This window comes from Budorcas taxicolor, chromosome X, assembly GCF_023091745.1.
Source record: "Budorcas taxicolor isolate Tak-1 chromosome X, Takin1.1, whole genome shotgun sequence".
NCBI lineage: Eukaryota > Metazoa > Chordata > Mammalia > Artiodactyla > Bovidae > Budorcas > Budorcas taxicolor.
Window position 1 is genome coordinate 122,771,994 of NC_068935.1, and position 15,854 is coordinate 122,787,847.

Genomic DNA, 15,854 nt, shown 5'->3' on the forward strand with positions numbered 1-15,854 from the left:
GAGTTGGAGGTCATTTGATAATCACAGAGCCAGCCTCCAGAAAATTAAATGTAAAGACAGACAACCCTAGAAAAGATAAATCTATAAAAGGTATGCAGACAGCAGAAACGATTCCAAGTTGCTGGAGATTCAAATAAAAAATATTTAACATTCTCTTCTCCAGAGTTTTCCTACTTCCAACCAAGACTTGACCTTCCACAGGGGTTAATGTTTTCTGCCACCTACACACACACACACACACACACACACACACACACACACACACACACACACAGAATTCATTTTTTCAAGAACCAAAAATAACTGAATTCTATTCCCTGTTTCTGCACCGAGTAATATTCTCAACAGAGGCAATTTCATCAGGGTCAGTTTCTTAAGATTTCTTCACAGTCCAGCCTCTCGGGGAGGTGACTTGGAAGAAATTTCTCATTAGAAGTTTTATTCAATGTTGGCTATACATGCTGTGGCCCTGGTAGATGTTGTTTAGACAGGAAATGGAGAAGCAAGAATGGAAACTGCCCCTACCGAAATTGCCTGAAAACTTGTCCATTTACACATTCAAAGTCCTGGCCATTTAAAATGAGGCCATGTATACAAAACGGTTGCCAGCATGGACGCAAGCCCACCTGGAAAATGATTTTCTATTTATAAAATCACTGATGCTATTGTTTGAAGGTAGAAAATGACAGCTGTCACTATTTCTTTAAATAAGGAAATAGGAAAGCTAAAGACTCAATAAAAACTACCCTGCCCACAAAATAACACCTTGGATGTACTTAAGAATATCAGTTTACCAACAAAAAGCCAAAACAAAGAATTCCCACACAGCACCATGGCATTGCCTACACTGAGCTATGTCAAATTGCAGTTGTCAGGGCATTTGGCATTTATTTCTGAAACAACCTAGCAGCCTCCAAATGATACAACAGATGCTTCTACAGTACTTTGAATAGCTTCAAGATACAACGTACAGAGCTAATCAAATTAATAAATAATAACATATTCCCTACAGCAGAAATCTACTTCTAAACTAGAAGTTCTACATTTCAAAAAATGCAACCTAGAGCTTCTGTCTAGTTTTCTGTAAACATCTATACATCAAATAAGTCCAGATAACTAGACATATTCAAATAAAATAAATTGAGTTCAACATGGGCATTTTCAATTATTCACAACTTGTTTCTTTCTTGTGTATTATCACAGCAATAAAAGTGGGATAACTAGCCCCAAGGATAAAGGAAGGGGATTTCTTTTTTTAATAAACAAAAATCTCTAAAACTATACCTACATATATTTCTATTCAAATCAGATCATGTGCCTTTCAACCACACTGCGTCCGCAGTCACTGGATTGCTGGGGAGACATATTTGAAAGTAAATAAACCAAATTTCATTTGGAGATGTAATATCATCCTGACGTTATAAACACTCCACAGGCTGCAAACATGAATACCTTGTGGACCAAAAAAGAGCCATGACACAAAGGAACTCAAAATATTCCATATCAACCTGAGTTATGCACCCAGGGCACTCTGTGTATCACAAGAAGGGGAAAAGAGAACACATATATGTTAAGTAGGGCAATGCCAAACCACTAACCGTGCACAAATATCAATAATTCTTATGTATCAAAATTCTAGTTTCTGTACCATAATTTGGCCTTTGAAACAAATTCGGCTGCCACAGGTTCCTTGTCCTACCATTCCCTTTTTCCTCCCCTTCTCTTCAAACCCAAGCAGGCAGGAGAATGTTGATATGCAGACAGCGTTGGGACAATCAGCTGGCAGCATCCATTTTATGTAACTCTGTATTTCAATTAGTGGTAAGAAGTATAAAATCTAGCCTGGAGAGTCATTAATGAGTAGAAAACAAAGCCTAACAAAGGCAATTATTCGGGTTATTAAAATGTCCTTAAAGAACTGAGGACTCACAGGTCACCCATATGAGGGTATTCCTATCATAGTCTGCATTGTTTCCTGGAAGATTTCTTAGCCTCCTGTCACCTCCATCTAGCTATTTCCAACAATGGTACAGTAGAAAAGGAAAACTCCAGCTCATAGTGACCTCGAGTGCAACAACCTCTAGACTTGAAAATCAGTTTCAAAGTGCCTATGATGATTAAAATTTGATGTGTGTGCGTGCACGCACACACATGTCTGCATGTATACAGGATATTTTTTTCTTCTCACTACACTCAGTCAAATAAAATTGGTTTTGTCCCCCAAAAGGCAAAATAACAGACACAGTCAAGGGGGTCAGTTTTCAATCACAAATACACAGGTTCCAGTTGCAGCTTGCTGCTTCTTCTAGCTGGAACTTGAGCAAGTTACTTAATCTCGCCAAGCCTCAGTTTCTTCATCTGTAAATCTGGACAAATAATAGTGCCTATCTCCTGGAGCTGTGGTGACAATCAAACACTATAATGCACAGAAAGTCCCTTCTCAATGCCACAGCACATGGTAAGTGATCAATCAACAGTGGCTTTAACAGGCTTCCAGGCTGAGTTAGCTATACACAGAATTGTAAAGTAATCAAGCTCGTTTCTAGTGCTTCCTCCATAAATGTTTTTTCCTCCTCCCTTCTCAGGATATCAGTAGCCAAAGGCCTTCTGCTAACCCAAGACACTGGCACTCCTTGCCTACGACTCTTGTACAAACTAGATCTGCCCTACCAACCAAAGCACTTCCTCTGCTTCCACAGTAGAGGCAATAGAGAGGATGTCTGAAAATACGCTGCCTGCATTCCTCATCCTCGACAGCAAGGACTTTTCTTTCTGTAAACTTTTTCAGTGAAATTATAACATACCTATAGAAATGTGCCCCAATCATAATTTGAAGGGTCTTCATGGAGTAAACACCCACATAACCAACATTCTGACCAGAACCCCAGGAGCCCCCTGTACTCCCTTCCAGTCACTATCTCCAATGAGGACAATCAATATCTTCTTTTATGAAGTGCTTACTCAACTCTATTTCTCACACTTCTATTGGTAATCTATAAACCAGTTCCTTATTGATTTATAGAAGTTCTTTATATATTCTACACACACAAGTCCTTTGTTGAGTATTTGTACTGCAGTCTTCTTCCATTCCATAGACTTCATTTTCCTAATGGTATCTTGTAACGAGTGGAAATATTAATGCAATCCAATGTGATCAGTGATCATTCTTTTCCACCTGGTAAGCATGTTTTGTGTCTTATTTAAGAAATCTCTGCCTACCCTGAGGTCATGAAGATAGTGTCCAATGATTTCCTCTAGAATCTTTACTGGTTCACATTTAGATCTACAGTCCATAAGGAAATTGGTTTTGCCCATACCTTTGTAATACAGGCTTGGCCTCACAGGGGATGAATCATGAGATAATTTTCATAAAGAAGGCATTTTTGATCATTGGGCCTCAAATATTATCACAACATAAAATTGGCATTAACAATATCTATTCTCCACTAGATCAAGTGCTCTCTGGGGCAGGAACCTGGGTCACATTCATCTTTGAACAGCGGAGCTTAGCAATTGGCATGGCTGGTGTTCAATGTCTGCCGAGTCGAATTCCTCTCAAGGAAAGTCTGAGAGAGTTTTTTGTGCAAATGAAATGTGAGAAACTGGACTTCTCTTATTATTTCTTTTTATAATCAGCAATGTCCTGATTATACTAACATTCATAATCTCCTTTTCTCACATTCCAGTCCCTATATCACACAATGAGAGTCAAGATTTCATCTGTTTTTTGTGAATACTGTTGTTTTTTTTTTAAGTATTTATTTATGGCTGTGCTGGGCCTTTGTTGCTGCGCTTGGGCTTTCTCTAGCTGCAGTGAGCGGGGGCTACTCTCTTCTTGTGGAGCATGGGCTCTGGAGCACACAGGTTTCAGTAGCTGTGGCACACAGGCTTGGTTGCCCCACCACAGCCTGTGTAATCTTCCCTGACCAGGGATCTAACCTGTGTCCCCTGCATTGGCAGGTGGGCAAATACCAGTTTTTAAGGTACCCATGTCTTTTTTTCACCAACGGTCGTGGGTTAACCATGCACTTCCACTTTCCTTCTCTTCTATGAGGGAGGGGGGAGGAGGACACACAGCATCCCATCTCCTTTAAGCACAGAAGGCAGATATGACTCTCAATTCTACTCATTCAGTCTACTTCTGCTCAGACAGGGCATTTACTGAGAGCTCTGGAATAAGACAGCATTCCAAAGGAACAGTGATACTCCTGAGGACTTGGCAGTCCCCTGCTAAGTCGGGAGCTCGGAATAATCACGTTCAGCTCAGGCCAATCATTTGGAGTTTCTGCAATATTTAAGACTTTCCCAAATAAGACTGTCTTCAAGAACTCCACATGCACAAAGTTTTAGGTCTGTGAGCAAACACCTACCAAGAACTCTGGTGTTAAGCTGATGCCATTTAAAGAAGATGGCTCTCAGAGCACAGGGATTCTTCACTTGATCTTAGCCAAAAGGCCAAGAAGTAATGAGAACAGAGATTCTTTCAAAACGTGCTCCTCTGTGTTCTTTCTCAGACCCTGTAATCATTCTGTGTGCCAGTTCTAAAGGGGACTCTCTGGCTATTTGCTAAGAGTTCGCTGGAGCTGTTTGCCTGATTTGCTTAATAGAAGCAGCAACTGCATTCTAAACCCTTGTCAAATTGAATTCTCAATTTCATACAGATAAGTATTTCCCTCAGAAATCAGGGGAAGTGTCCTCTTAGTTCTAGTGAGAAAAACTACGTGGAAACTCAAAGCTTTAGAACACTAGATCTACATTTTAAGGGAAAATGTGCCCTTCCACGCCTACATAATGAACAGAATATTCTCTAGACACATCTATTTTTTTAAACCTATCATATGATGGTCTGGTTTCTCCTTTGGTGGTACTTAAAAACCACCTTTGGCTGGTCCATGGTTGAATGTCACCTCTAATCTTACTATTTTTAGTCTCTGTTGATTTTCCAGGCTACAGACTTCAATTTGGTTTCCAGGCTCCTCAGTTTATTTACCGTACTGAAAAATTTCATTTTTCTAACTCACACTTCATGGGTATTAAATTCTTATGCAGTTAGACGTGGAGACTCTAAATCAGCTTGCAAAGCCTGTTGTTATTCTCATTGAAAAAATAAAATCCAAGTTAACTAAGTCATGGTCTGTGGATCCCATAACCCTCATGTTTTCACACGAATTGTGTGACACTTGACTTTGCAGTTCCTCAGCCCCATAGCCGGTCAAGCATGGGATTAACTGAGTCTGTTTGACATACTGAAAAGACAATAAGAGCTGATATTTCTCATTCTTCTGGAAAACTCCCACCCAAATATAGGGAGAGAAGCTGTCAGAGGGCTTTCGTCTGTTCATTTTTTATGATCGTCTCATAAATGATAATTGTTGGTTGGCACTAGCTTAAGAAAAAGGGACAGAGATTATTTTAGGGGCATTAAAAACCTCTAACTCATCAATCTAGATCACGGGTTACCAAATAATATAAAAATATCCCCATTTTAGCATCAAGGACCTCTTTGACCCAGAATGAAATTAATTTTATACAACTGCCAGACACTACAAAAGTCTAACAGAAGGTAACTCTTTTATTATGTTCACTTGTAAGTGAATTTTTAAGGATTTTGCTTATCAGGGTCACACTTCAAAATAATTTAAATTAAATTTTAAAATCACTCCTTGATGGCATAGCATTACAATGACTCTGCCAGCATGATATTTTAACTCATAAAAATAGCTTTCCTATTTAGATAATTTGTATCTTAGCAGATAACTCAATGTAAGACCTGTGCTGAACTTAAAGAGTCATTAAAATTCATCTTCAGTTTTTTCCTATAGGACAAATATTAATTACACTTTTCCTGCCTATTTCTATCATCTTAACATTACAAGGAAAAGGCCACGTATGATTACATACCCCCCACAGTGGTCCTTCCTGAGCAGTCCTGAGACATTCAAGGACCCTGGTGACAGCGTTCATTCATTAAGCACCTGCTCTGTGCCAGGTGTATTGTCCATGACCTCAATTAATCCCCCACCAACCCTAAACAGCACGTATCATTAACCCTAGCCTACAGGCAAGAAAACTGTAATAACTTGTCCAAGAAAACTCAGCTAGTAAAGTTAGAGCTTGGATTTGGACCCAGGTCCTTGACTTTTGCTCATTTGACCAGCAGGTGCCCAGCAAAATTCTGCAAGTTTCTTTCCTATATAAGAACAAGGCCCCCCAGGTGGCTAAACCAGAGGCAGTCCTCATGAACTTTCTTGACAGAGCTCTTCATCACATTAATAACTGAAAGAAATGCCTTCCCAGGTTATACTGAGACTGGTTTTTGCAGCAGTGGAGTGTGTCTGTACTGAGCCACCTACCCACTTTGCCCTGTAACCCTATTTGAGACCAGGGACACATACTCCTGAGGCTCCTAGTCAGAGGTAGGAGGCCTGGTGAGGTTTGATTAAAACAAAATTAGCTGGTCCCTAAAGCTTAACTTCACATTATGTCCTAGTACAAACCAGTGGTTTCCAAACTTGCGCATGCATCAGTATCATAAGGGCTTCTTTTTGTTTTTATTGGAGTATAGTTGATTTACAATATTATGTTAGTTTCTGGTCTATAGCAAAGTGATACAGGTATACAGATACATATATTCTCTTACATATTATTTTTCATTATGTTTTATTATAGTATATTGAATATAGTTCCTTGTGTTATACAGTTGCACCTAGTTGTTAATCTATTTCATATATAGTAGTTTGTATCTGCTAATCCTATCCTCCTAATTTATCCCTCCCCCACCTCTGATTTATGTCAGAGCATCATTGGCCTATTTTCTTTTCTAGGAGTTCCGGTGTCATGTCTTACATTTCAGTTTTTAAACCATTTTGAATTTGTTTTTGTGTATGGTGAGAGGTTGTGTTCTTACTTTATTCGTATACATGTGTCTGTCCAGCTTTCCCAACACCACTCGCTAAAGAGACTATATTCTATCCATTGTACATTCTTGCCTCCTTTGTCAAAGATTGAGTGTAAATGCATAGGTTTATTTCTGGGCTGTCTAGTTTGTCCCATTGATCCACATATCTGTGTTTGTGTCAATACCACACTGTTTTGATTACCATTACTTTGTAGTATTATTTGAAGTCTGGGAAAGTTATGCCTCCAGCTTTCTTCTTTTCCCTCAGGATTGCTTTGGCAAATCTGGGTTTTTTATGGTTCCATATATATTTTAAGATTATCTGTTCTAGTTATATGAAAAATGCCATGGGTAATGTGATAGGTAATTTTCACTCATTTCCCATGCTGGTAAGGTTATACTCAAAATCCTTCAAGCAGGCATCGGCAATACTTGAATCGAGAACTTCCAGATGTAGAAGCTGAATTTGGAAAAGGCAGAAGAACCAGATATCAAATTGCCAACACTTGTTGGATCATTGAGGAAGCGAGAGAATTCCAGAAAAAACATCTACTGCTGTTTCATTGACTATATGAAAGCCTTTGACTGTGTGGATCACAACAAACTATAGAAAGTTCTTAAAGAGATGTGAATACCAGACCACCTTACCTACTTTCTGAGAAACCTATACGCAGGTCAAGAAGCAACAGTCAGAACCGGTCATGGAACAACAGACTGGTTCCAAATTGGGAAAGAAGTATATCAAGGCTGTATATTGTCACCCTGCTTATTTAACTTATATGCAGAGTACATCATGCAAAATGCCGAGCTGGATGAGTTACAAGCTGCAATCAAGATTGCCAGAAGAAATATCAACAACCTCAAATATACAGATGATACCACTCTAATGGCAGAAAGTGAAGAGGAACTAAAGAGCCTCTTGATGAGGGTGAAAGAGGAGAGTGAAAAACCTGGCTTAAAACTCAACATTCAAAAAGCTAAGATCATGGCATCTGGTCCCATCACTTTATGGCAAATAGAAGGGGGGAAAGTGGAAGCAGTGACAAATTCTATTTTAGGGGGCTCCAAAATAACTGCAGATGGTGACTGCAGCCATGAAATTAAAAGACACTTGCTTCTCAGAAGGAAAACTATGACAAACCTAGTGAAAGTGAAGTCATTCAGTTGTGTCCGACTCTTTGTGACCCCATGGACTGTAGCCTACCAGGCTCCTCCCTCCATGGGATTCTCCAGGCAAGAGTACTGGAGTGGGTTGCCATTTCCTTCTCCAGGGGATTTTCCTGACCCAGGGATCGAATCCTGGTCTCCTGCATTCCAGGCAGACGCTTTAACCTCTGAGCCACCAGAGAAAACCTAGACAGCATATTAAAAAGCAAAGATGGACACAAAGGTCCATCTAGTCAAAGCTATGGGTTTTACAGTAGGCATGTATGAATATGACAGTTGGATCATAAAGAGGGCTGAACACTGAAGAATTGATACTTTCAAACTGTGGTGCTGGAGAAGACTCTTGAGAGTCCCTTGGATAGCAAGGAGATCAAAGCAGCTATTCCTAAAGGAAATCAACCCTGAATATTCATTGGAAAGACTGATGCTGAAGCTGAAACTCCAATACTTTGGCCACATGATGTGAACAGCTGACTCAATGGAAAAGACCCTGATGCTGGGAAAGATTGAAAGCAAAAGAAGAATGGGGCAACACAGCAGATCAGATAGTTGGATGGCATCATTAACTCAATGGACATGAACCTGGGCAAACTGTGGGAGATAGTGAGGGACAGGGAGGCGTGGAGTGCTGCTATCCATGGCGTTGCAAAGAGTTGGACAAAACTTAGCAACAGAACAACAATTTGATAGGGATCAACATTAAATGTGTAGATTGCTTTGGGTAGTATGGTCACTTTAATATTATTTCTTTCAATCCAAGAGCATGGGATATATTTCCACTTCTTTGAATATTTTTTAATTTTCTTTATCCATGTTTTATAGTTCTTAGAATAAGTCTTTCACCTCCCTGATCAGGTTTATTCCTATTTTATTTTTTGATGTGATTTTAAAAGGGATTTTTTTAACTTTCACTTTCTGATATTTCATTGTTAATATAAAAAATATAACAGATTTCTGTATGTCAATTTTTTATCCTTCTCCCTTGCTGAATTCATCTATCAGTTTTAGCTGTTTTTGTGTGGAGTCTGTAGAGTTTTCTACATATAACATCATGTCATCTGCATATAATGACAATTTTACCTCTTCCAATTTGCATGACTTTTATTCCTTTTCTTCTCTGATTGCTGTGGCTAGGACTTCCAATACTGTGTTGAATAGAAGTGGTGAGAGTGAGCATCCTTGTCTTATTCCAGATTTTAGCAAGAAGGCTTTCAGCTTTTCACCATTCAGTAGTATACTGGCTGTGGGTCTGTCAAAGTGAAGTGAAAGTGAAGTCGCTCAGTCGTGTCCGACTCTTTGCGACCCCATGGACTGTAGCCTACCATGCTCCTCCGTCCATGGGATTTTCCAGGCAAGAGTACTGGAGTGGGGTGCCATTGCCTTCTCCAGAGGGGCTTGTTAATACAGAGTGTTGGGTCCTTTTGCCAGAGTGTCTGATTCAATAGGTCTGGGGTGGGGCCCAGGAATTTTCATTTCAAACAAATTCCTAGGTAATGCTGATGCTGAGGCAGAGGACCATACTTTGAGAACCACTACTTTCAACAAATAGCACTCACCATCCCTCCTCTCCATCTCTAACTTTACTAAAGTAGAGTTGACAGTTGTTAGTAGTCCTTCTGGATGCCTGTGACCCCAGGACATCACCAGTCCAGATTCCCTCCTCCCCCATTCCCTGCCTCAGCCAAAGTCAGATCAGGACCTTTATCCTTTCTTTGCTGATTTCCTTACTCTGCAGCTCCATTTTAATTCAACGTGAACATTCTGCAAGAAGAGCTTTACTTTCTTTTGTCCTGGAAACACTCTCCTTGCATTGGTCTATTTAGGTCTAAGTTAGTCCTCAGTTCTACAATATCCAGCTATGAAAAGTCCCTTTCTTAAAGATGAAATGCCATATGGGTTTGAGGTGAGAGTCAATTCACTGGTTTAAGAGGGAAAAAAAAAAAAAAGCAGCACTATGCCAGTTAAGGCTTCCAAAATGAAAAAGACAACACAGGACAGCTATTTTCAACTCCTGCTTACACCACACCCTACGGAGAGGAAGAGTGGGATAAATACTGCATCCCTGAAATCCTAAAAAATCTGAGCTCCAGACTTCACAAGTTCTCTCTCATCTATGACAGCAGCATCAAAACACTGTAAACATAGGTTTAAAAAGCCACTTCCCAACTAACTCCTGTTTTCACTCCCACCTTCTATGAGGAGGTGAGAGCAGCGGAGGTCCTATTCTTGGCTATTCAAACCATAGTGTGTGGTCGAGGGAGCTGTCCCTCTAAAATTGGGTTTCTGACAGTGAAGGATCCGGAGCCGGGCTTTCTTTCCTTTCTCTACCCAGAATCCTCTCCTCTAAAACAAAGGAAGCAATAGCATCCTTGGCACAAGCAGAGGACCCAAAAGGGCTGGTCGGACCAGAGTTAACTTCCACGCCCACTGGCTGTGGCTACAGCTCCCCTAGCTGATTCTTACAGGTGCCTGGAAATGTTTCCCAAAAAAGGGGTGGGGAGATACAGAGAGAAGACAATGACCCTTCATGCTGAAGTTAGAGAGAAGAAGATACCTAATAATGCTTGAGGTTTTCTGTAACAAGGAAGACAAACTCTGCCTTAATCTGGATCCCAAGCTAGAAAACAAAACAGCATGCTGGGGCCTTCTGAACTGATCTCCATACATCAACCCTTTCCTCCGAGCCATGCAGCCAGGACGCTCTGGCAAAACTCATCGCACATCAGCACACCCTGACGTGACATTTACAAATGGCTTCCCACTGCCCGAGGATAGAAGCTAAAACCTTTAAATGTCCTACAAGGCCTACATGCTGTGGTCCCTCCTCTCTTCAGTTTTGTCTTATGTCCCCTTTCCCTTCCAACTCTGAGCTCCAATCACACCAAGCTTCTTGAGTTTCCTCAAAGGCACCAGCTGGACAGAGCCTCTGCTCATGCAGCTCTTTCTGCTTGGGTTAAAACTGGAGACATTTGAAATGTTAGACCCGTAATCTGTGGGGGACAAATTATATGGCTGGATTGGTTTGGGCAAGTCACATAATTTTCTTGACCTTCGCTTCCTAGGATGTAGGGCAAAGACAGAAATAAACAATGATGGCAACATCACAGAATTAGAATGAGGACCATAGAGAAAACAAATGATTTGCTGAAGGAATAAAATTAGTAACAAGAAAAGTTGGGGCCTTGGGGAAGTGAACTGATGAATGCAGAATAGATACCAGGTAGGAAAAACAGTTCAATTTGAAACTCAGTTGAAAAGGTCACTATGAGAAGGCTCTGGTTAGTGACACAGCCAAACTCATGAGTGTACTAGCACATATGTGAGTGTGGGTATCTCTCTCATAAATGTAAGTTCCCATACTCATCTTAATTGTTGTTGAAAATAAAATTCTCCTCTCATTTTATAAACTAAAAAGGCCCAGGCATGTTTTTAAAAGTATCTCTCACTGTGCAAATATCAATAGCAATGAGGCTTTCCAAACAAACAGATCTTATTTGTGACAAGTTATTATCCAACCAGTCTCTAATTAATTTTCCTGTTATGGGTAGTGCCTTTTTACATGGAATGTTCTCTTGACACTTTAAAGCAAATAGTCTGTCATTACTAATTCATTAAGTATTCACACAGATGCTATTAATCACAATGAACTAATGTGGTATTAATGGGTAGGTTATTAATCTGCAATTACATGCAGATTTCCTAATAAACTCAAGCTGCCCAAGTTTTTCGAGGAGAAAAGCAAAGGAAAACAAAATGAGCAAATCCTTCATAAAACAAATTAAGGGGAAGAAATATCTCTCCCTGTACCATAAGAGAGGACATACAAAATTCGTTTTCTTTTCATCCTAAGAAATCTTTGTTCTTACTCAATACAATGACATTGGCAATAAAGAGGCTTTCATCAAAATAATAATATAAATGAAGGAAAAATAAATCACCCATGCACCCTGGAGAGGTACTGAATTTCTTTAATGCCATAATGTGTTCTTAGATGTAGCAAAGCCGGACTGCTCAACATGTGGTCCCTGAAACAGCAATGTGGGCATCACCTGAGAACTTGCCAGAAATGCATACTCTCATGGCCCTTCTCAGATTTACTGAAACAGAATCTGCATTTTAACAAGATTCCCACATGATCCACATACACATTCAAGGTTGAGAAGATTGGTATCGAAGTAGAGCTTTGTAGCTGCAAACTGGAGAAGAAGGAAGTGGGGGAGTTTTGCTTATACATCTTTGTTCATTAAAGACTAGGTGTGCTGAGGAGGGAACAGCAGGCAAATCTTGCTGAAATTGTTCAAATGTACATAAACAAGGTGGATATGACAAGCAGCTGGGAAATCTTGATTATTAGAAAAACAATTTACACACCATATTTCATGAAAGCTAAGAAGCACTTTTTTTTTTTAACATTTGAACATTTCTGAAATTGGAATCCATCTTAAAACTGTCAGCCAGACACAGTCACGAAGTAGACGCCATTGCCTGCCCGTATATGACCTTGATCTAGCAGTTCTTATCATCAACACCTCAAATGAGTTGGTCGGTTGCCTGACTAGGAAATTGTCACTTAACGCATCTTCAGAAAGATTTCACTGGAGTTTGGCTATGAAAGTAAAATTTACTGTGTATCCAAAAAGACAGCCTTGGAGGAAAATCCCTGAGATGATTGAGAGCACATTTTAAAGAAATGCTGAATCACTGCTGTTATTGATGGAAAAAGGACAACGTTTTGTGAGAATATAAAAGTACTGATGGTTTGAAATCAAAAAGACCATGAAGAAGTTTTAGGAATAACTTACCCCATCTCTTTTGCTTGCATTTTCCTTTTTAATTAATGTAAAAGACTAATATGTGATAAAAATTAATGTCTAAGCCTAAAAGAACTTTTGATGAACATAAAATAAAAATCCCCAATCCTAAGAAATCATTGTGTAATAGCTTAGTCTTACTCGGCATACATGAAATAAAGGTTCATCTTTCAGCTGGCAGTCTTTTTGATTCGATGAAATGTGGTATTATTTTTGTTGATGCTATGAAAGACCCAGCAGTGTTTGTGTCTTCTCTTGCTTAATTTTAAGTCAAATAAATATAACCAACAAAACCGCATGTCACTAGAGCATTACCACTACAGAAGACCCAGTATTTTTCCTCCTGGGAAATAATAAATGTGTCTAGAATATTCAAGCTGTGTTTCGATTTAAATAAAAGAAGGCAAAAGAAAAACTATTCCAAATGACTGCAAAAGCATTTTAAGGGCAAGTGAATTTCTGAGTGAGATGAGACATTTTAATTCCCGAATATTGGGTTTCACATCTAGGTCTCAAGGGCAAAAATACAAGTTTGGCTGACTGGGAAGGCAGGCGTGAGGTCTCTGGCAAGAGCAGCTTCGTGGGCGTCCCGCCACCCCGTGGGCTGTGCAGCTGGCAGACCTCAACCAGAGCCACAATTGCCTCCCTTCCTCACCCAGCACTTCCCACGCGGTCCCCACTAGACATGTTTCATTCTGGCAACGACCTGCAGCTTTCAAACCCTATCTTCCCCTTCTCCGCAGCTCACGAATTCCAGACTGACACCAACACCTTTGACCTCAATTAAAATAATCAAACTTTCATGTCTTACTTTACTCACACTGGTCACATATCCAGACCAGGGTGTAGATCAAGAGGGAAAAGAGAAATCTCTTTTCTTACATTATTCCAAGACTTGGTCAAAATGTGGGGAAATATAAGTTGAGAGAAATTAATAAATTAGTTAGGGCATTGCCCGACGGTCTTTAGTGTGCACTAGCATACTGCTGGAGGGGTTATTTTGAATGGCTCTCATTTCAGAAAACTCACAGAACCTTCTCCAATAGACAGTGGCTACAGTTCTCTACTCAGTTAGTTTAGAGATCACCCTTGATTAGGTTCTCAAACTTGGCTGCATGTTAGAACTACCTGCAGAAGCAGGGTATTAAATAGTTTAAAGAGTGGAAATGCAGGGTGCACAGCAGACCAGTTACATCAGAACCTCTGAGGATGGGACCCAGGCATCTGTGTCTATTAAGCTCCCAAATGACTCCAGTGTACAGCTGGGGTTGAGAAGCATTTGACCAGAACTGCCCCGTCCAATTCAGAAGGGGATAGTTGCAAGGTGCTATTGAATGCCTGAAATGTGACCCGTCGACAAGGTGACATGTTGCAAGTTTAAGACATGTCCTGCATTTCAAGGACTTAGTAGGCAAGAAAAAAATGTAAAATGTCTCACGCGTAAGTTTGTTATACTGATTCCATGAAATGACAGTATTCTGGATATGTTGCATTAGATAAAAAAAAAATAATAATTTCATCCAATTCCTTTCTCCTTTAATGTAGCTATTAGAAAATGTAAAATTACATGAGTCGCATCTATGACTCAGGTTACATTTCTTTTCGACATCACTATTCTGGAAGATGCCTTACAGGTCGCTAGCTGTGTGAATATGGGAGACTTACATAACCACTCTAAGTCTCAACTTCCACAACTGTAAAATGGGGTAATACCTCCTCCCTGGTTTTCAGGGGTTTTACCATGTGCTAAGGGTCAAACATCTGAATTCTAATCCTTCTTCCATCACCTCTTAGCTTTGTGATCTTGGACTGGTGATTGACTTTACTGCTTGGCTACTTCTATTTCCTCATGCCCAAAAAGCAGATAAACCTTCCATCTTATAGGCTTGTGAGGAGTTCAGTTTAGAGACTTCAAAAAAGGTAGCAAGTGTATTATTAAATAAGGTCACCTCTATAAAGTGCCTAGACTGTCAGGCTTTTCTCTGTGTGATGTATTCTTATGAATTTGGGAGGTGAGGGGATCTGTTAAAGGCTCACTTCACAGAGATGAGTCAAAATACCCACAGTAGCAGTAAAACAGGGGAGAAATGGGGATTTTTCCGCATTGTAAAGATGCTCAATTCAGCCACACCTTCAAGCTGCAGTTGAAAAGTTCTCAGAATTGAGGATGAGAGCTCAGCTGAAATCATCTAATCAAAGAGTTAGGAAATGGGAGGATGAAATGTTCAACTCCACTTGGCCATGCATTTGTGCACAACCAACTTTTTTATTTTTCTAGTGACTGAGTTTTGCCACTGACCAATTAGGAGTAGAATAAAGGTAAGTGATTGTTCCATTTCTCTAGATATTGAAGACCCAGGAAATCTGAGTCATCTGGTTCTGCTATGAAATCTGGATGACTCTTAGACATTCCTGCCCAAATCCCATTTTTCTCAGCTCCATTGTTATTCCTCCTTCTGGCAACCAACAGCAGGAACACGTGGGGACTTGAAGGAGCTTCAGGAATCGTTACCACCAAAGCTCATGTGGGTAGGCTTGGAATAGTTGCCACCAAAATTTAGGACTTCTCTTCCCTTTTCAGTCATCTTCTTTCAAGAAGTGGCTTTTCAAAAATACGCAACCCTTCTGAACAACTACAAAGTAAAATACATTACACACACCAACCATGCCAAAAAGGGTGTGGGCAGGTTGGGAAGAATCATTGCAGGTGTATATATGTCTTTCTCAGGATGTGAATATCCTGTGTCATCAGTCATGCCCAAAAACTTATATTTAGTTAAACGAGCCCAAATTTAGTTGACAATCTTCTAAAGTATAATGTTTTTTATCTTCCTACAACATTCAAGCTAACTAGCAGGAAACTTTTCATTATGTGTTGCAATGTTTATACTACCAACATGCCCCCTCATCTGTTTTTCTACTTCTTTTTTTTTTCATGTAGAGCATTTCTAGGCTGTCATTCCACATTTCCGAAACCT

The 15,854-nt window shown here is 39.9% G+C and overlaps 1 protein-coding gene across 1 annotated transcript in view; it reads right to left on the minus strand.

Annotated features, from left to right (window-relative positions):
• Window positions 1–15,854, minus strand: part of PHEX (phosphate regulating endopeptidase X-linked) — a 204,547-nt gene that overhangs the window by 166,260 nt on the left and 22,433 nt on the right. The gene's annotated exons all lie outside the window — the stretch shown is intronic.